Source organism: Melospiza melodia, chromosome 4 (assembly GCF_035770615.1).
Source record: "Melospiza melodia melodia isolate bMelMel2 chromosome 4, bMelMel2.pri, whole genome shotgun sequence".
Taxonomy (NCBI): Eukaryota; Metazoa; Chordata; class Aves; order Passeriformes; family Passerellidae; genus Melospiza; species Melospiza melodia.
Window position 1 is genome coordinate 97,466,308 of NC_086197.1, and position 20,597 is coordinate 97,486,904.

A 20,597-nucleotide genomic window follows, 5' to 3' on the forward strand; every position below is an offset into this window, starting at 1 on the left:
AGGTCCCTATCACAGAGAGATCCTGAGATTTCACTGAACCTGCTGCTGCCGTCATCTTTTTTCCATCTATGCATATGTTGCTTGCAATGATATATGGTAACTCCTGATGCAAATACCACTCATGCTGTTACAGCTTAAAAGGCCCAGAAATAGAATGCAAACACAATGTCTGGTTTTTTTTCTTCTCCATGTTAGAAAAACCTATGACCAGCAGCCTAAAGTTTGATTCCTTTTTCCTGCAGTTTTCACACCAGCTGACTTCCAAACACGCGTTTTGCGCTGCGAGTCATGAAGAATTCATCATTTTGTCCCTTTTTCTAAAGGGGGCTGGTTCTGCAGGTGTCCCAGGGCTCTCTGGCCGCTGCCACAGGGCAGCACTGGAGGAGAGGGCCTGTCCTGGGGTGACCCAGTGCCCAGAGCCTGCGCTGACTCCGTTCCCCTGCGTGGCTGCCCCTCTATCAGCCCACAACGTGTGTGCTTTATCTCAGTGCAAACAAAACCACTTGAAAAACACAAAGCGGAACGGGGGCTGAAGTCCCAGTTGTGTCAATACATGCACACGGGATGTGGCAATGTCTTGTTGCACATTTGGTTGGTTGCAGAGCAGAAAGGGCAGCCTGGGGGTTTCCTGGGGCTGGCTGTGGGCAGCACTGGGTGTTCAGTGAATTCCTGAATTCACAGTGGATTCCTGCTCCAGTGCAGCAGCACAAACCCTGCCTGGCTCTGCAGGGCTGCTGTTTTTGGAACAGCTGCCTTCTGCTGAAGAGCATTGATGAAGTGTGGTACCTCTGAGCTGGCATGCTACAGCTCAGGTGAAACTCTCACTGCCCTCCCAGGCAGCTCCTGTGCCCTGTTGGGGGGCAGATATGGGGAAAAATTCCTGTTCTTTACTCAGAAATCAGGCAGCTGAAAGTAACAACACACCAGTTCATTGTGCATGATGCCAGTTGTCACAGACATCTTTTAAGGAAAATCTTTTCCTTAAGATTTTTCTTCCTGAGAAGCTGAGAGGCTTCAGGAACAAAATGTAAACAATGGTTATCTGCTGCTGTGGAATGCAACAGGTGCATCTGTGATTGGTCTCGTGGTTGTTTGTAATTAATGGCCAATCACAGCCCAGCTGGCTTGGACAGAGTCCGAGCCACAAAGTTTGTTATCATTCTTTGCTATTCCATTCTTAGCCAGCCTTCTGATGAGAACCTTTTCCTCTATTCTTTTAGTATAGTTTTAATGTAATGTATATTATAAAATAATAAATCAAGCCTTCTGAAACATGGAGTCAGATGTTGTCTCTCCCCTCATCCAAGAGCCCCTGTAAACACCGTCACAGCCAGTCTTCTCTGCAGCTCACCCTTACTCCTGGTGTTTCAGAAAAGCCCTTGGCTTGGGGAAGGTCTGCTGGGAATGTGGCATCATGTAGGACGTGGGAAACCAGTGGCTTTTCTCTGGGTCTCAGTGAGCTGGGTGTTGGCCTGTCAGGAGCAAGGACTGGGGATTATCATCTACCATTACCTAATAAAAAGAAATGAATGAAGCTACCTATTTTTTGAAGTGGTATCTCCCTTGCAAAGCCTTCTCCTGTGTGAGAAGTATTAGACTGTTTATAGTTCCAAATTCAGGACATGTATTTTTCGAGTCAGCCCTGTTTTCCTGTTCTTTTTGGTTGTGTGCAGTACAGTGCATGTTTTCAAGATGGATATACAGCACCCTACATAGATGGTAGCATCTGTGCAGATGAGGAAATGCAGAGCCATTGAACTAACCTGGCCTGGGCACCCCTCAGTGAGTGACAATCTGTGGGTGCGGCACTCAGGCTGTGCAGCTGTAACATAAAATATTCCCTCCTGTCTGTTTGCTTGTCCATCTGCATCCCGGAGCTCCACGCAAGCAGGAGTGGCTCGGGGCAGGTCAGGGGCAGTTCAGGGGCTCGGAGGAAAGGGTCAGTGTGTGTGTCAGTGCAGTGTTGCTCGCTGATGAGGCGTCCTGGCAGGCTGTCCCACTCACAGGCACCCACCGTGCCCTTCTTGTGAAACATGGCCAGCAGTCACTGGCCAGAGGGGACTGTTTTATGGCTTTTTGCTGGCAACATTGCCTCACACATAACTCTGCTGGGAACCTGCAGATATCTCCAGGATTCTGCTGCAGTTGCTGCAGATAAGCATGGAATGCACAGGGGGATGGAGATCTGGGACATCTGCACACTGGCACGCGTGGGAAAGAGGGAGCAGAGAGTGTGCAATGCAGCTGGGGGGCCTGAGTGTGCTGGGGTGGTGGCACATCCCTGTGACCGTGCTCACGGGGGTTTTGGGATGAGGGGAGAGACCGAGGTCTATGTTACAGAAGGCTTGATTCATTATTTTATGATATCTATTACACTAAAACTATGCTAAAAGAATAGAAGAAAAGGTTTCATCAGAAGGCTGGCTAAGAATACAATAGGAAGGAATGAATAACAAAGGCAGCTGTCTCGGACTCTCTGTCTGAGCCAGCTGGGCTGTGATTGGCCATTAATTAGAAATATCCAAGATGGGCTAATCAAAGATCTACCTGTTGCATTCCACAGCAGCAGATAATCAATGCTTATATTTTGCTCCTGAGGCCTCTCATCTTCTCAGGAGGAAAAATCCTAAGGAAAGGATTTTTGATAAAAAGATGTCTGTGACACATCCCCATCCCCATACACCCATGGTGTGGTGGAGCAGCCCAAACAGCCCGGAGCTGTTCCACTCCTTGAGCCCAATGCTCTTTTCCACTCTCAGGAAAGCTCTTGTAGGTGAATTGGAGATTAATCCCTGCACACACACACTCGGAGGATGCTGTGCTGCTGGCACCTCGTTGCTTTGGAGCCATCAGTGGGAAGGCAGCAGCCAGGTTTGCAGGGGGACTGTCAGCAAGGAGGAAGCCCCAGCAGGGCTGGGGACCAGACAGTCTCTCCCAAGGCAGGCCAGAGGGTGAGCTTGCTGTTTACAAAATGGGTAAACAGGCAATTATTCAGCCTGGCAGCAGGCAGAACACCCCACAGGATGTAGATCCTTGCCAAGTCAGCGTTATCTGGCGGGGAAGGGGTTGGAGATCCAAGGATCCCTTGCAGCAGCAAAAGGGAGCTCTCTGCACTCTGGAACCTTTGAGGGTCACTCTAGGATGCCATGGAGCCATTAGGGAGCCCTCGCGTGCCAGAAGCAGTTTAACAGGCCCAGTGTTGGGCACTTAATTGTGTCAATAATTATTCACGCATTAGCACCGGCTCCTCCTTAAAGTGTGTGCTGCAGTGACTCATTAACTTATTGCTGGTATTCATTACCAATAAAATTAGCCTTTTTTTTCAAAGTGTAAAACTTATGTTTTATGGAAAAACATTGCTGCAAGTACCACAGCTTTGCTCTACTCCCTGCTTGGTGCAGAGAAAAGCAAGAGATGAAGCAATATTTTTTGTCCTGAAAGAGACCCTCAAATTATAAAGAGTTGTGTGCTTTTTTTTTTATTTTCTTTTCCCTACAGTGGGTTTTATGTGCTTTAATTGGGGCAGGGGAGAAGCCTGGCTTTGGCTGTCATTCCTGTGTGCATAAGTGCTATTTCCTGGTTATCAGAGGGAGGAAGATAACCCGTGTCTTTGGATGAATCAAGTGTTAATGTATATGCAGCTGTCTGTATGTGAAATTTGCCACAGTGCACTTTGTTTCTTGCAATGCTGATCATTTCCAGTGAGCCTGTACAGTATATGTGCCTGGAAGGAGAGCAATTGTTACACAACTCCTTAATCCCAGCCGTGATTAAAACCCCTTTTGTTCCCCCCTCCCTGCATCACCCCAGCCTATCATCTTCTCTGAGAAATCATTTGGCAAGTAGAAACATGTGTATTTTAGGAGAATAACTCCTTTTCAAGCATCAGTTTTGCTTTTGTTCTGCTTTTAGAACTTAGGTTTTTTGCATTCCAACATACAGCGCCGTTCCCAAGGCGTGGGAGGGTCATAGCCATTTTTTGAGTGAATAAGGTGTAATTGAAATATGATGTATGCAGATACCATCACTTGCACTGCAATTATCGAGATTGTTTGTTTGGTGGGAGCATACTTTCAGCCAGGGGCTGGTCAGTGGCGTGACACAGCTGAGAGAAATGGCAAAGGGCATGTAAAAAGTGTCCCAGTGTGAAATTTCCCATTGCACTGGGTGCCCACGGGGGGAATCACTGGGAATTCTGGAGGTGAGGGCCGGGGCAGTTTCAGAGAGAAATGTAAAGGACAGGGGGGGCTGGTGCTTAGGGGTTTGACAGCCTGTTTCATGTGGAGACCAGCAGTGAATGTGGTCTTGTTGAAACTTGAAACAGCTCTATTAGCAGCTTGATTGGGGAAAGGAGAGGAGACCAAAAGTAAACAGAAATGTGCGCTCTGGAGATGGGCTTAATTGTGCACAATGCATCTTGCCTCTGTGCAGCTTACTCTAATCACTCCAAATGGCAGCACACACACAAATTTGATCTGCTCAAGCAGATAAAACTGCTATGTGTATAATACTGCCAGGCTAGGAGGGAAAAAAATGGACATCTGTTTAACAATTCTCCATTGTAGACAGGATCATAGAAGCGCTGTTGCCTGCCTGTCGTGTTCAATCAAAATGAATAAAATGCTGATTTAAAAAGAGAAAAGAAATCAGGCAGAAGACCACCTCAAAGTATTTGCTTACACTATTTTTTTTTTCTGTTCTCATTTCGGCAGCAAATGAGGAAGGGGAATCCCAGGGGCAGAGGAGGTTTCAGGAACAGCGAGGGGAAGATATTTGTTTTGTTTTGGTATTTATCCTCAGCGCAGCCGAGAGAGAGGCGTGCAGCAGTCGGAACTAATTGTGGCTCACTCAGGAAAGTCTTCATTAGCACTTGCCACACATGGTTACCAGATGTGCTGAGGAAGGGCTGGGAGCAGGGAGGAAAGGCTACGTGGAGAATGGGCTACACACTTCAGCCTAATAATCTGCCTTTTGTTTTCGGCTCCATTGTGCTGGGGAGGGGAAGAATGGGGAGAGGGAGAAATCCTGTCCGGCTTTTGATGCAGCCAGTTGCTCCCAGCTGAATGGCATTCCTTGTGCTGCAGCCTCCTCCAAGGGAGGAAGAAGCCCTCAATCACGGCCAAGCAAAGAGGGATTTATCCATTTATTTATTTATTTATTTACTTATTTATTTATTTATTTAAAGGGCTGTCAGTGAAACATTATTCCGCTGAACTCAGCTGGAAGCGCTCGGACACCCAAACTGGGGAAGCAGTATCTTTCTGACCAGCCTGTGAATTTGAGCTGGGGTGAGGATTTTTGTGGGCTCATGGGCTCCCAGAGCATCAGTGGGTCTGGCAAACCTCACAGCCCAGCAGCAGCAGCATGTCTGCTCACCTGTACCTTTCCAGGGAGTGTGGGATGCAGGCAGCAAAGCCCAGTGCAGCAGGAAGGCAGGAGCAGCTCTGTGCTCCTGGTAGTCACCCTGAGGTTGGTCAGATGTTTAACCTCCTGTTTAATTAAAACTAATTCAGCAGATTAGAAATTAGAAAAAATTAGAACAAACTATCCATGCATGGTGGCTGTTGCTGCTGCAGACCAAGTCCCGGCCTTGCTGCTCGCAGAGGTGGCTTTCACAGGAACCAATGTTAATTTTACTGCAGATTCTGAGAGAAATTTTGCTGGTTACTTTTTAAGAAAAAAAAAGCACTCTTCTTCTTATTTTAAGCTGGCCATCTTCAGGGGACCCTGTGTTACCCGTGTTACCCTGCCTTCTCCCCTGTTTCAGCAGCACTGCTCCCCTCTCACAGCCCCTCAGTGCTCCCACAAGGTGAGCGTTTTTCATGCTGGCATCAAGGGAGAAAGATCTCCTCCTCTCCTCCTGCACTCCCCTCTCCATCCCAGTGGTAGGAGGACATCACTGTGTGTGCATGACAGGGCTTGGATGACTCTCCAAGGCCTGAATAATCAGGGCTGAAGGTTTAATTATGGCACTACACATGATGGCCACAAGATTTGTCACTCTGGTCATGTGAAAGAACAGCACTAGATGAACTTTCACTAATTAAGCACTCTGTTTCTCTTCCTTCTCAAAACTGGAAGGAGGTATAAATATGGGAAATCACTTATGTTAATGTGAAATAGAGACATTTTTGGAATCTTAAATAATCGGAGTTGAACCTAAATCTTTGTGCCTCTGGCCTTGTTTTATCCAGCTCAGTTTGCCAGTCTGTAATCTCATCCTGCTTTGGAGCCTGGAAATGTTCTTGCTCACAATCTCAAAGCAGAGCAGATGTTGCATAAATAGAAAATAGGTTGTGTGCACAACCTAATCTAAGCACAGGGCACAGAAGGAGGTTTGGATGAATGTAAGCTAATCAGGGCACAGATCTGCTATACTTTGGGACTTAGGACCAAATTTTTTTCCAGCTATATTCTACTTGGCAGATCCCAAATATGCCATTCATGTTTCCCCACTGCATGGCTTGTGGGTGTTTTTAATTTGTTGAGAATAAAGCAATGCTCATCAGCTCAAGCTCACTGAACAAATGGGTGGTAAAAGTTGTTCTATTCCTTTCTTCCATGTTTGACAGATTTCTGCATCCACTGGTGTTATTCCAGGTCCACAATAATCAAAATTCAGAAATTCATCTTTTGGATTCCCTCAAATGAATTAATAAAGCCAAATTAGCTGACTTATTTGTATCTACCTCTCCTGCTGTGGGATGTAGAGCCTCCTTCAGCCTGACTGTATGGCTTCAATAAAATATCTTTATTAACTATCAGAAAGGCCCAAGGAGAAATTTGGTAAACCCCCCAGCCTATTTACCATCCCGTTTTTGCAATAGCTGCTATTGCATCAGTTGTTTTCTTAATAAAATTGAGTGCCATATTTGCAATTTTTCTAATGCTATCCCCAATTATTTACACAAGAATGAACTGTGATTGTGCCAAAGTGTATTGTGTAGGGACAATGTGTCTGCCTACAATATTGTGTGTTTAGAAAACACAGCACTGCAAACTTGATGTTTCTGTCAAGTTTGCTTTCTTCTGGAGATGCATATACATATATTTATTTTTTCAAGTGTTGCCCACAGAATGAGTTTCACGTGTAAATGTTCCTGCCTTCGTGGTGAAACCACAGCCATCTGCAGCAGGTATCATCACAGGTGATTTTCATAGTCAGGTCTTGCACAGACACAGGAATTAAGATTTGGAAGGGCTATTTGGAGGAGTGAGTGAGTTTTTGGCTCAGATGCCTGTGCTCACTGCTCAACAGGTTTGCAGTTTCTTGGGGCTCCAGCAAAACTCAGAAGAGCTTCCAGAAATCTGACACACCAAATGCAATTTTAAGACATTCTTTGTATTAACAACTTCATCTTTAATTATTGTGAGTAAATTGTTTTAAGCACTGATCAGCTTGGAGCTGGAAAGCAGAAAGATCAGATTTATTTCCTGCTTTTTGTGCATTTCCATGCTGAAGTCGAGGTTTCAGGCAGCGAGGCAAATATTTTTATGCAGATGCAAAACTAATCAACCAAACATGAAAATACTCCTGTGGGGCTTCCTGGAGGCCTTTCTGGGGATACTGCAATGCAAATAATATACAATGCAAATAATAAATAATCCAGTATCAGTATTGTAGGACAGCAGGATTCAGCTAGGGATGGAATATACTGGGTGGTCTGTATGGGCTGGTACCACCTCCCTTTTAATGATGCTCAAAATCTCATGGTTTTGCTGCCTGGATCTACTGTCAGGCTTTTTGCACTCTCCCAAAGTTCTTGTGTACAGTGCTCCATTAAAATGCATGTTTCCTCACAGATGATGTAATTGAAGTGCAAGACAATTGGAAATTTGGCCTCCTGTAGGTTTTTCCTCTGTAGCTGGCTGAGCTCGAACTACTTCTCTTTCCAATAGGATATGTATAATAATAATAATAATAATAATAATAATAATAATAATAATAATAATAATAATAATAATAATAATAATAATAATAATAATAATAATAATAATAATAATATAGTCAGTAGTAGCAGTAGTAGTAGTAGTCTCATTTAGATTAATGATATATATGAATATATAATTAATTAATAAACACTTATATAATTTTATAATACTTATATAATAATATTAATAATAATACTTATTATACAATAAGTATATATACTTAATATAAGTATATATACTTATATAACAATGTAATATAATAATACTTGTATAATTATATTAATATATGTATATATTAATTATATTATCTTAATTACATGATATTATATAATGATAATAATAAATCTGATTATTTTTATAGTGATTTGATGAGTATTTATCAGTAATTTGATTATTTTTATCAGCAGTTCTCTGTGTAATAATAGAGTATCCAGCACTAATTAATGCTGTACAGTGAGTGCATCTTGCAGCCTTTTCCTCCTGTGATTTGCCACTATTCCAGTACCAAGCAAGTGACCACCACAGCAAGGCAGAGTGGAAACTCAGGTTCAAAAAGAGGGGCTGGTAAAGTAGAAAAGACCTTGGCAGTTACACCACACAAAACCCTTTTCTTTTTCCTCCTCCACCCCAAATCTGCTGAAAAAGATAAGGGATCAGATTGATACATTTGAGTGATTTATATCTTTTAAATTTTTAATGATTGGGCATTTAATTTCATCATACACAGAAGAAGAAACATGACTATGAAGGAAGAAGCATTCCCAACTGAATAAGTTTGGTTTTATTTTGTTTGTTTTTATTTGTTTGACTTTGACTTAATTCTGTTTCAGAGGCAGAATCGATTAGCTTCCCAACACAATGTCTGCAATTTTATCAGGAAGCTTACAATATGTAACAAGCCTTGCAGAGCCCTGTTATGAGATAACATGAATGTGAAGGAATCTCTACCTCCACTTACCAAAAAAATACATTTTTGCTACAAGGAATTGCAGTGAAAAACTTGAAAATATGACATGGGGGCAGCCTGGAGAAGTAAGAGAAAGATAAAAGGATCTCAAAGGCATTGGGAGGCATTGTTTGTATGTTTCTAAGCATTATTGTTGTGGTAAATCTTAGGACTTTAGGTCTGGTCTGTGACTTTTGGGTACTTGGGAGAGGTACAATATCTTTCAGAACTTCTCCCCAAGTTGTTTATTTTCTCTGCTTTCTAGAGGGGAGGCCGTGCCGTAATCCAAACTAGGAGAAGAAATCATGTCCTTGCCTAGCCTGGTATTAGTTTCAAATTCTATGCAAAAGTTTGAACACCAGACAATGCAACTATGACCTTTTCTCATCAAAAGGAAAGAACCAAAACCAGCAATAATTTATACCATTGCAATGCCATTCTTTGTACCATTGGTGAATTTGAAACAACTTTAAAAATGAAAAACAAACAAACCCAACCAAAACCGATGTGACTATATGAACAGTAATTTCCAGATAATTTCTTAACTTCTGTGAGCAAGTTTCCTCCAGCTGAGGAAATTCAGAATAGTTTCCATTTTGATAAGAATGGAACATCAATTCAGCAGACAATAGGAGCTGTTTAAACCTGTTTAATACTATGAAATAGATGTGTACAGCTAATTAAGGTATGTGTTGAATCGTAATTATGTCATCCTGAGGGATTTACAAATAGACTCTAGTTAAAATTTGATTCAATCTTTTATCATTCACAGAAGGTGCAAATTATTATTCATTTTACGTGCTCTGATTTCAGTTCTAAAGGTAATCCAGAAAAAAGGGAGAGGGATTTCTGTTTTATCAGCATTGTTTAAGAACTAAGATCCCTTAATTATCACACTGTACCAATAGTCTGCTACCCAACTCACTGAAGCAGTCATTCAGCTTTGAAACTAACAATTTACCCTCCAAGCAAAGGGAGATCCAAGGAAAAGTGTTTAGTCAGCAGGCAAAGACACCAAATTGTATGTTTTGGCTTTTGTTGGTGTTCCTGTTTCAGAGCTGTGCAAACGTGAGTCATTTACACAATGCCTCTCAATCAAAGGCATCAAAGCAAAGGAGACAGATTTCACAAGGAAATTTAAAAAAAAGAAAGGCAAAGGTGAAATTATTTATGGGATCCAGTTCTTTTAAGCTTCTGGAACCTCTTTCCAGGCTTATACAACATGAATAGACTCTCAGTCTTGCTCCTTTATGCAATATCTCATCAGAGCAATGAAGAATTAGATAAGATTCCTGATAACTTTGTTAAAGTGTATTATAAATTCTTTCACAAGGAAGTTACTGCAGTGTTTCTAGATTTATAACAATAATTGGCAATCCCCATAATTACCATTAAAGCTGGCCAAAAATGAAAATAAAAAAGAAAGTGTTTCATGAAATATTTTTGCGTCTTGGAAGGAAAGCTGTATCTTTCAAGGAAATTATATCTTGCACCTCTAAGAGGGAGAGCAGCAGCTACCCAGCAACACTCAGAAATGGTGTGCAGTCCTTTAAGTTGAGCTTAAACAAAGGTGCTGGACTTCTTGGGAAAAATTATCCAGGTGTAAAACCTAATTTGCTGTGCCATGATTTTATCCTTCCAGTGGAAGTGGCATTTTGGTAAGGTGGATAGAAGAACCCACATTATCTTTGCTTGGTTGGCTTGGTTTTCTTTGGGAGAGACAAATGGGCTCGACATAACTGGTTTTCTCTGCACACCCCATCATATTTAATCTTTTGACACAGCTGCTTGCTCGCAGTACAGTTTGGAGTGCTATCCACTGAAAAACTGCTTGCTTGGAATCTATCAGAGAACTACCAGATTTATGCATAATTTTTTTTTTCCATGCAGGCTCTCAGAGTGTTTAATAGGGGTGGCAAACACTGTAATAGAAGTGGAAAGTGTTCCCAGTTCTTAGCAAGATAAGGAAATGTTGTTTCTTATCTGTGATTCGAAAGGAGATGAAGGGTCAGTGAGGTAAAGATATGTGAAAGCTCTTTCACACTTGGGAAGAGCTACAGAGGAGGAATGTTTCTCACTGGTGCCTGGTTTGAGGGAAAAGGAAGAGAAAGAGGCAGCTCCTACGTAAAGGGAAAGGATAAGAAAAAATGTCAAGTAAAATCAGGGAAATGTGTTGTTTTATTTGCTTAAAGATACAGGTGCACAGCTCTGAGATAATTGCCACAAAGGAAAGAGCAAGTCAAGCTGAGGGCACCTTTCAGTGCCCAATGTTGTGGGTGCTTTGGGATTTATAAAAATCCATAAGGCTTCAGAGATAGCTGAGAGGAGCGAGGAGAGTGTGATGGGCTCCAAGCAGGGTCAGTTTTGGGGATTGCACAGGAATTTAGGGCAGCCTGCTGTTTGAGGCTGTGCCTGTGCCGTCCAGTGCAGCCCCTTGGAAGTTGTTTTTCACTGTGGTGTTTGCAGGAGTTATGAGGATGGGCAAAGCTTGATTTCAAGACTGAGCATGCACATGCCAAACTTAATAGTGAGGCTTGCAGGGTCTGCAGCCACTTAAATAAATTATTTTCCTCCTCATCCTCAGCAGATTTTGTAGGTTATCATCTGATGTGGGCTGTAGGAGCCTTTGCATGCCTGGCCTGTGCTGGCGTTTGGGCTGGGAGAGCAGATGCCCCCAAATCTGTCTGTAGAAAGCAGAAGAAAACTATCCTGAGGTGGTTTTTTGGGTATTGGTTTTGTTGTTGGGGGGGGGGGGGGGTGGTTATGGTTTTTGGGCTTTGGTTTTTTTTTGGGGTTTTTTTTGTTTTGTTTTTTTTTTTTTCTTTTTTGGGGGGGGTTTGGGGGTTTTTTGGAGTTTTGTTTGTTTTGGTTTTGTAGCATTACAGCAGCAGTGGACGTATTTCATCACTGTGCTGAGCTATTTTTTAGCACATCATCTTTCATCTGCGCACAATTTTTTTAAAATTATTTTGTTTATTTGCCCACAACTGGCTGGTGAGTGAGAGATGCATGTCCTGTGTTGAGAGGAGGAATGTCATCTCATGGACCTGGGGACCAGCACTGTGGAGTGAGAGCCTGAACAACTCCTGAGTGTGCTATCCATAGAGCAAGGCCTGTGAGGAGCTGCTGAGGGAGCTGGGGTGTTTATCCTGGAGAAAAGGGGGCTCACAGGGACTTTATAATTCTTTAAACTCCCTGATGGGAAGGTACAGCCAGCTGGAGCCAGCCTCTTCTCCCAGGACAAGAGGACATGGCTTTAGGCTGCACCAAGGGAGGTGCAGGTTGGACATCAGGAGGAATTTCCTGACAGAAAAGGTTGTTAAGCGTTGGAATGGGCTGCCCCAGGAGGTGGCAGAGTCAAGGTCTCTGGAGGGTGTTCAAGAAATGACTGCATGTGGCACTTAATGCCACGGCCGAGTTGACAAAGTGATGATCAAAGCTTGGACTTGGTGATCTCAGAGGTCTTTTCCAACCTGAATGGTTCTGTGATTCTTTCACTATTGAGAAGAAACTGATTTGCTCTTTAGTAATTGGAATACATGAGAAATGTGTGCCCAGTCCTTCTCCCTTTGGACTGAAGGCTGCAAGCCAAACTGATGGTGCTCACAGGGGTTTTGGGATGAGGGAAGAGGTGAGGATCTGACTCCATGTTTCAGAAGGCTGATTTATTATGGTATATATTACATCAAAACTACACTAAAAGAATAGAAGAAAAGGTTTCATCAGAAGGCTGGCTAAGAATAGAATAGAAAGCAAAGAATGATAACAAAGGCTCTGTCTCAGGCTCTCTGTCTGAGCCGGCTGACTGTGATTGGCCATTAATTACAAACATCCAACATGGGCCAATCAAAGATTTACCTGTTGCATCCCACATAGCAGCAGATAACCATTGCTTACATTTTGTTCCTGAGGCCTCTCAGCTTCTCAGGAGGAAAAATCCTAAGGAAAGGATTTTTCATGAAAAGGTGTCTGCGACACTAAACTGGCTTTCAACATGAATGGGAAGGGAAATTGTGTCACCCAGCTGCTCTTACTGGGATATGTGCACCCATTTCCTTCTTGACAGATGAATACATGGGCTAAACTTTTGGAGCTGCAGACTTAAAACTTGCATTTTACTTTCGTGCTGAAGAGTGGAAGTAGCTAAAATAGCTGGTAGTGCATGGAAGTTAATTCGTTGCTGAGCTTCTAATAGTAACAGATTTCAAAACTTATTTTTTGAATACATTTTGGAGCTGGTGGAATGCTTGAAAGATTCATTTCTAACAGAATTTGCATTCTGTGTAATTTGGATTTAATAGCTTGGTATAACACAGGCAAAAGGGTTTCTGAGTATATGACTCTCTTTTTCCATGGCACAGTAGGTATTTCATCTTAATTTTTGGTTGCATGCTAAGAAATCAATATGTAAAGCATGAGAGTATGGATACTTGAAAGGAAAGCATCAGAGAAGTTGAATAGTCATGTATTGGGTTAATATTTAAAACTGGAATATTTCTGGGTGGGAAAGGGCAATTCACAAACAGCTTCTTCCCCTCCAACAGCTAATTCAGAGGCACAATTGTGTGAGCAGCCCCTTGGCAAGAGGACCCAGTGCAGCCTGTGACAGAACTGAGTGGAGATGATCCCAAGCTGAGAGTCCCAAAGGATCTGCTTTGAGTTCACCCAGAGCCCTGCAGGTTCATCCAGCACCCAGCACAGGTAAGAGATCTCCACAGAGCCTGCATTTCCCCAGGTGTTGTACCATCCCAGCCATAACCCCTGCTCTGCAGTGCCTGCAGGTTTGGAAGCTGCTGGTGCACTGCCAGGTGCCAGTGCCAGGTTTTGTGGGGCTTCTTTGGGCTTTGGGTGTCTCTTGGTAAGGTCAGCTCAGAGTCCTGGTGCATTTGTCAGCAATCCTGCGCCAAGGAGCTCATACACAGAATATTGTCTGAACCAGAATTTAAGATTAGAGAAGTGTTGCTTGAGCCTTTGTGTCTCATGTCCATGTAAATCAGGAGAGGTTTGTTAGAGTTAAGCGGGAGGTCTAGGTCAAGGTGGGGAGTGTGATGGTTCCTGGCCTCTTGCTGCAGCCAGCTCCTGGGGACAGCAAATTTGGTCCCAAACTGTGTTCTTGTTACAGAATATACAACAAACCCCAATGAATTAAACGCTGAGACATTCCAGGCTGCCTTTTGAGCTGTGTGCAAACAACAGGGATCTGGCTGAGAGGGGTACCTGCTCATCCAGGCTGCTGGGCTGAGCCCTTCCAGAAGGCACCGAGGGTGGGGATGGACCCCCTGAAGCTTCTTCCTTGCCCTTTTTCCCTTTCTATAGGCTTGCTCTTGGTGCAAGGTGCCAGATTCCCAAGCAGACCCCAACTTTCCTTTTTTTAAAATACAGAATAACTGCACAGTCCATATAAAATGCTCTGCCATGTGAGTTATGAGAAGTCATGTTCCATGGGAACAGGGGAACATGCCCTGCTCCGGCTAACTATATCCAAGGTCATGAAAACTGAGGGCTGTTCTGCTCCATCATCATTTCACTGGGGGCAAGAAAATATGGAATTTTATTCTTTGTGGCTTAGTTTTGGTCAGGCATGGGGTTTCAGACTGGTAATATCCTTTCTCACCTAACACCCCCAAAAGACCTCTGCATGAAGATGTAGGCAGCACACTGGGGGTGTCTCAAACACGCTGTTTTACGCCCCAAGTTTGGGGTGAGTGACTGTGTGGTGTGCAGTGAAGCACAGCAGTTGTGACTCTCCCCCAAAATGAGGGGCTGCCCCTGCAGCTGCATGGGCACTGAGAGCAGGGTGCTGCCATGGGGCAGCAGCCACAAAAGGCACTTTCCCACAGATACTATCCTGTCCTGGCTTCAGATTATTCCTGAATCATTAGCCCTAATGAAGGGCTTTTGTCATAATGGGGAAAAAGAAAAAAAAAAAAAAAGGAAAAGAAAAAAAAAAAAAAGAAAAGGAAGAGACAAGAAGGAGCAAAGATGGGGAATAGCTGGGATTATCTGTGTGCTGTCTCTCAGGTCCAGTGACAACAGCACTACAATGGGGAGCTTTCAGGGCTGCATATGGTCTTCCTTCCGAGGGAGTTGATTAAGCGACTCCGGATGAAATTGAAATCCTGTGATTTGACCTTTGTCTGGCCTGGGAGGGCTGCAATTCGCATAACAATTTCCTTTTGTTCTTTGTTTGGAGTTATTAATCCAACATGAGCCTCGAATTAATCAGGGATAGTGCGTTGTTACATTTCTAATTCACAGCTCCACTGCTTGTGTCTTTTTTAATTAAGGCCGAATGATAGCAGGCCTTAGCCCCTGATTGCAACACTTACTAACCACACATTGAGGGATGAAGAGGCTAAATAGGCAGAATGAGATTACTTCAAGGTTTCACTTAATTGTTTTTGCCTTTAAGTAAAGAGCACTGAATGAACATTGTTAATGCCAGGCTGCCAGCATTTCTTTTCTATATGTGTTGTGTGCGTGCAGGCTGGGGGAGGCTGGGGCTGGTGCACCAAGGACTCTGATGGCTCAGGGGTTTGTAAAACTGGAGCCTTTGGTTATTGATGTAAACCATTCCTACCACCTCCCCTGGGGCCAGGGGCAAGCCAGGGAGGAATGGAGTTGGGTAGCATTAAACTTCAGTTGGATGCATGGATTTCCTTGTGTCCTGAGCAAATCCATGGTTTGCGTGGCTTTTCTTGCTGTTTGTACCTGGTTCAAAGGTATAAAAGGCAGGGAGATTGAAGGCTATCAGAGACGCTGAAGAAATGTGCTGACACACACAAAGCTCCCCAAAGGCTGGGAGTGGTAATAATCATAATAAAACCAAGGCCGGGCGGTTGTGTCGCAGCAGATTGTGCTCATGGGAAGGATGTTTGGGTAATTTTCAAAAGCCATTTGTAAATTTGTGTTGTGAGGGCCACTCAGGGCCACGAGGGCGCAGGTGCTATTGCAGGGGAATGGTGTGGATGATCTCAGACAGACCCTGGGTCACACAGTCTGTGCCAGACACTCGGGATGCCAGAGAAGGAAACACGCTGAGTGTCCAGCCTTGCAGCGCTGGTTTGCACAAACTGTTCTGGTAACTTAGAAAAGAAAAAGGGAAGGAATAACAGGATTCATATTGCAGGTTTATGCCCAGTGTTTTAACCTCCTGTGGTGCAGTGCTTTGGATGGGATTGTTGTGGAGAAAAGGTTAATATTCAGGCTCCCAAACCTTGAGATGCTGAATGTACAGAAATCCAATTCCATTTGTGCCACGCAGCTGCAATATCAGCTAGAGCTCTGTAATTGTGGGGAACTAACTCTCTCTGAGCTGTTTCATCCATCCAAGGAGCTGGAGGAGCTCCTTGGGTGTTTTCTGTGTAAAATGGAGAGCTGGTGTTAGGCACACTAGGTGCAGATCCAGAGCTGCTGTTCTCACTCTGCCATGGCACGTCCAGGCCACAACCCTGCTCCCACTGCTCTCAATTACTGGGGTCTGGAGGCTGCTCCACGCAGGATTATCTAGGCAATGATGAAACCTCCAGGTAGATTAAGCAAAACTACAGTGTAAGCTCCAAAGGAGAAAAATGTGCCAGGTTAAACGCTTACTTCTGAATTTTAAACTGGGTCTGCTTTTTCAGATGAGCCTGAAAGGAACAGGCTATATTTAGCCTTCCATAGAAATGTATATAGCATGTGAAAACAAAAAAAAGCTAACACACCAATCTTTAGATCTGGCTTTCAGCTGGCCACTAGTGACTTCTATGGTCATTGATGTCAACACAGGATTTACATTGAACTGGGTTCACAGGTTCAAAGCCATTTTCTGCACTTTGCTGCTCTTTTCCTGGGTGCTGCCTGATCCTGTGTGTCAGCACACTGCTGGTGGATTGCCAGCCCCCGTGCTGGGAGAAGTCAATGGGATAAGAAGATGCTCAGCATTAGTCGGATAGGGCTGCCTGACAGGCAGTTCAAGTACCTCACGCATCATTTTGTTTTTCAGAGGCAGTTTTGATGCTGTTACATTAAATGACACCTTATTCTGCAGCTGAACCACACTTTGCATGGAGAGAATAGGATTAAGCACACAAGGATCTGACCATCTATTGCATGCTGTTTATTTCTATTTAAAGACTGAATGCTTCACATTTGTCCACCTTGTTCTCTTTTTCCTAGAAATCTTTGCTGTGTTTGTTTACAGCAGACCCAATTCCAAAACCGAAATCTATTTTCAGTGCTGTTCTGTGTCTCAAACCTACATTCTTCTTTTTTTTTTATTATATTACTGTTTGAATGTTCACTGCTGTTGATTTAAAGGTGTCCCATTACACTTCTAAAGGCTGCCAGGATCAATATGTTTCTTATGTGAGAGTTTTGAAGAATATCTCAAACCCCAAAGCCCAGTTGCCCTGTGTCCTGTTTAAACCTCACGGCAGTGGTCATTCAAAGTGGTATATTTGGGGGGCTTGTAAAATCTTCTTTTCCTCACTCTTGCACATAATGTTCAGCATTGATGTATTCAGGCTCTCCCCAACTAACCAACAATGCCATGTAGAGCTCTGAGAAGGATGAAAGAAGGTGTATAGACAGATGGCAGTGGAGTTGCAGTGGTTCTGGAGAAGGTTAACCCTTGCTGTGAACTGTCCTGCAGGACCTGGCTGGAGCCACATCTCCTGTCAGGACATCTCAGCACTTGGCTTGCTCTGTGTAATACGGCATTACTCAATCCTTTCAGTTACTCTGTGAAGGAAATCAGGCTTCTTGCCATTCTCAGGAACAAGACCAGGTCAGGGTACATGATAATGCTCTTCCATCCGTGCCCAAAATGGGCACTTCTTTGAGGGACAGTCCTGTAAGATCCATAGGTCACTTGCAGCCACACCAATCAACGCTGCTGAGCCCACAGATCAAGTCAGGAGTGGCTTTGGCTGCTGCTGCTCTTGCTGGCAGTTTCAGGCAATCTGTTGCTATTCCCGAAACCTCTCTGTTGGGATCAGGGCTGCCCTGAGCTCGACGCGCTCCCCACATCGCAGCGAGCCTCGTGCAGCCCCACGCCCATCCAGGCCCGTGCTGTCCCTTGGAGCTGCTCCCTTTGAGCTGGGGAGCCCGGCTGGCCCCAGCCAGCTCTGCCTCCCTCTCTGCTGCCGGGACATAAGGTAGAGATTAGGGTTTAATGGTGCTTTGAGCTGCCCAGCGCTCCTCCCTCGGCGCTGTCTCCCCCTGCCCGCCCTCCCTGCCATCAATGGGAGCCTTTGATGTGGCACAAGGGAAGACTGTTGGCTAACAGTCTGGAGCTGCCTCGTTTGAGCCAACCACCACATGAAAACAAATGCGAGCCATCATATTTCATTAACGGGCTGCCCCCCGCTCAAGTGCCCTTTTTGATGTGGGAGCTCATCCTGACAGGAATCAGGGAGATATCAGTGTGATTAAGGCCAGCAATAATAGTTAGTGCATTGTATTGTAAATTACCTTTCTGGGCCCTGCTACTTTATCAGCCCCACTGGCCTTGGCTTGGGTACATTTTTGACTACTCTGTATATACAGTGTATTAGCGCAATGGAGATCATTATGTGGCCTGTATTTGAGTCATTTTTATTTAAGATGCCAAACAATAAGCTGTTGATTGGGGGAACAAGAGGCGAACAATAATGTTCTGTGTCACATAATACACCACCATTTTCCAGCTTTGCTTTAGAAGGGCCCTCTTTATTGTTTTTGTATAAAAATGGTTCTTAGGAGGAGGAATATTTTGCTGAGGTATGTCATTATTTTGCAAATTTCTATTATCTCATCATGTTGTCTTCATTGTAAATTGCAGCTAATTAGGAACCTAGTTAGAGCCCCAGCTTTGAGGCTGGCTTTTTTGTGAAAAGAGCCCACCGATTACCGCACTACAAGAGAGGAAGGGAGAGAAAAAGGAGATTAATCTGGTTACCTAGGCGACACTCGCTTCCATCTGCGAGGAACAATACATTTTTGTTTCCTTGGCTCAGTTCAGATCTGTTTTGTTTAGGGGGGAAGAAAGAGAGAGAGAGAGAGGGAGAGGCAGAGGGAGAGAGAAGGGGAAGGAGGGAGAGGCAGAGGAGGCAGCCCCCCGACAATGCCGGACTCTGTCTGGCCCCGGCTTACCCGCTTCCAGCCCTCCGCAAGCTCGGGCTCTCGGGGGAGTGGCGACATGAAAGAGATAAGCTCCAAAGTTGTCAAAGGTCACAACCTCGCCACACAAAGCCAGCAGTTTTACTTCTAAATCCCCTTCTCCCAAAAAGCACTTAATGAAATAATATACTGTGCTTCTCAACACCCTGTAGTCTCTATTAGGCAGCCAGGCCCCAGCGATGCTGAATTTCAGGAGTCGCTCAAACTTTGGGCTGAACAGTTGCTGAGATGTGATGGGGATTTGCTTGGAGACACAGACAACTTTTCTTCCACTTTCTTTCACTAGCACTCTTCTGGCTTCCCTGACACATGTTTTAAAGGAACAGAACTGTGAAGGCACAGCATTCTTTTATTTTTTTTTAATTTTTTATTTTAAATTTCTTTTTGGTCACCCTCACAAGGTCGTGCCATAACAGTGACCTGTATCCCTCTTGCCGTGCATCACACTGTTAAACCCTGGTGTGGCTTTTGCATAGGGCAGACAATGCAGGCACATTATTTGCTCCTTGCCAGAAAAAGGACAGAGTAATAACCGGAGCTGATAGAGCCTGGCTGAGAGCTCAGAAATGCTCACGAGGTCTTGAGCTGAGCTGGCTGAACCCACAGCCTTGCTGATAAGCACAATGCTTTCTCCAGGTGTTATGTCATCATGTATAATGCTGTGCTGTACAGCAGTGTTATGGATGATGACACAAAGTCACAAAAATATCAAAGTTACCAATTTTAGCTTGTCTGAGCTTTCCAAACCTGGGCTATGCTGATCAAATCAGAGCAAGTATCAGGTTAACAACCCTAAACCTCTTATTCTGCATTGCTCTGGAGTACTGTACTTATATTTTCCTCCTCTAAAGAAGAGTCTAAGAGCTGCTTCAGCGCTGTGTTGCTCACTCTAACTGGAAATGATGGTCATCGAGTTACAAAATTACAAATGTTCAGGAGGAAGGAATGAATGAAGGTAGGACGGATTTTTTGGTGGGGAATGTGAGACATCTCGGCAGTGAGGTCACAGTTGAATTTCCAGTTCTGCTGCGTGCTTTCTCTTGGATCTTGGCCAATTAACTTGGCCTATTTCTGCCTGGGACCTTGACCTACATAAAGCAGGCAAAGCTGTGTTTCTCCACCACGGAGAATAACTTGAGTCTTAATTAATTAATTAGTGTTTTAGGAAGAGTCTGAGGTGCAGGGCTCTGGGTATAGGCAGGACGTTTAATCCTTACCTGCTCTGTTTCAGAATAGTTATATACCTCGTTGGGTACACCTGAATGAGTTATTCTCAGAACTCTCAAGTGAGAATTGAATCAAACATTCCAGACTTTGTTCATTGGAGTGACTTGCTTAGATGTTCTGCAGATGTGTGGATGGAGCAGTTGTCACCTCACAGACAATTAGCCCAGTTCCCCAAGCTCTGAGGAGAATGTCCACAGTAATTCTGCAAGGCCATAAAATGAGGAGAGGGAGGAAAAATGGCTCTGTGTGACTTTTTGCAAAAATGGCTTTTTGCATCTGTTTGCAAAAAGCAGAAGGACAGCGCCCTTCAGAACAAGATTGGCACTGTGTGAGGGAAAGATTTGGAGAG

General features: G+C 44.1%; 1 protein-coding gene across 7 annotated transcripts in view; it reads left to right on the plus strand.

Annotated features, from left to right (window-relative positions):
- Positions 1-20,597, plus strand: part of SOX5 (SRY-box transcription factor 5) — a 595,693-nt gene that overhangs the window by 267,239 nt on the left and 307,857 nt on the right. For all 7 annotated transcript variants that reach the window (XM_063155718.1, XM_063155717.1, XM_063155723.1 and 4 more), the window contains one exon: positions 13,423-13,579. The gene's annotated coding sequence lies outside the window, so the exon portion shown is untranslated. The remainder of the gene's footprint in view (positions 1-13,422; positions 13,580-20,597) is intronic.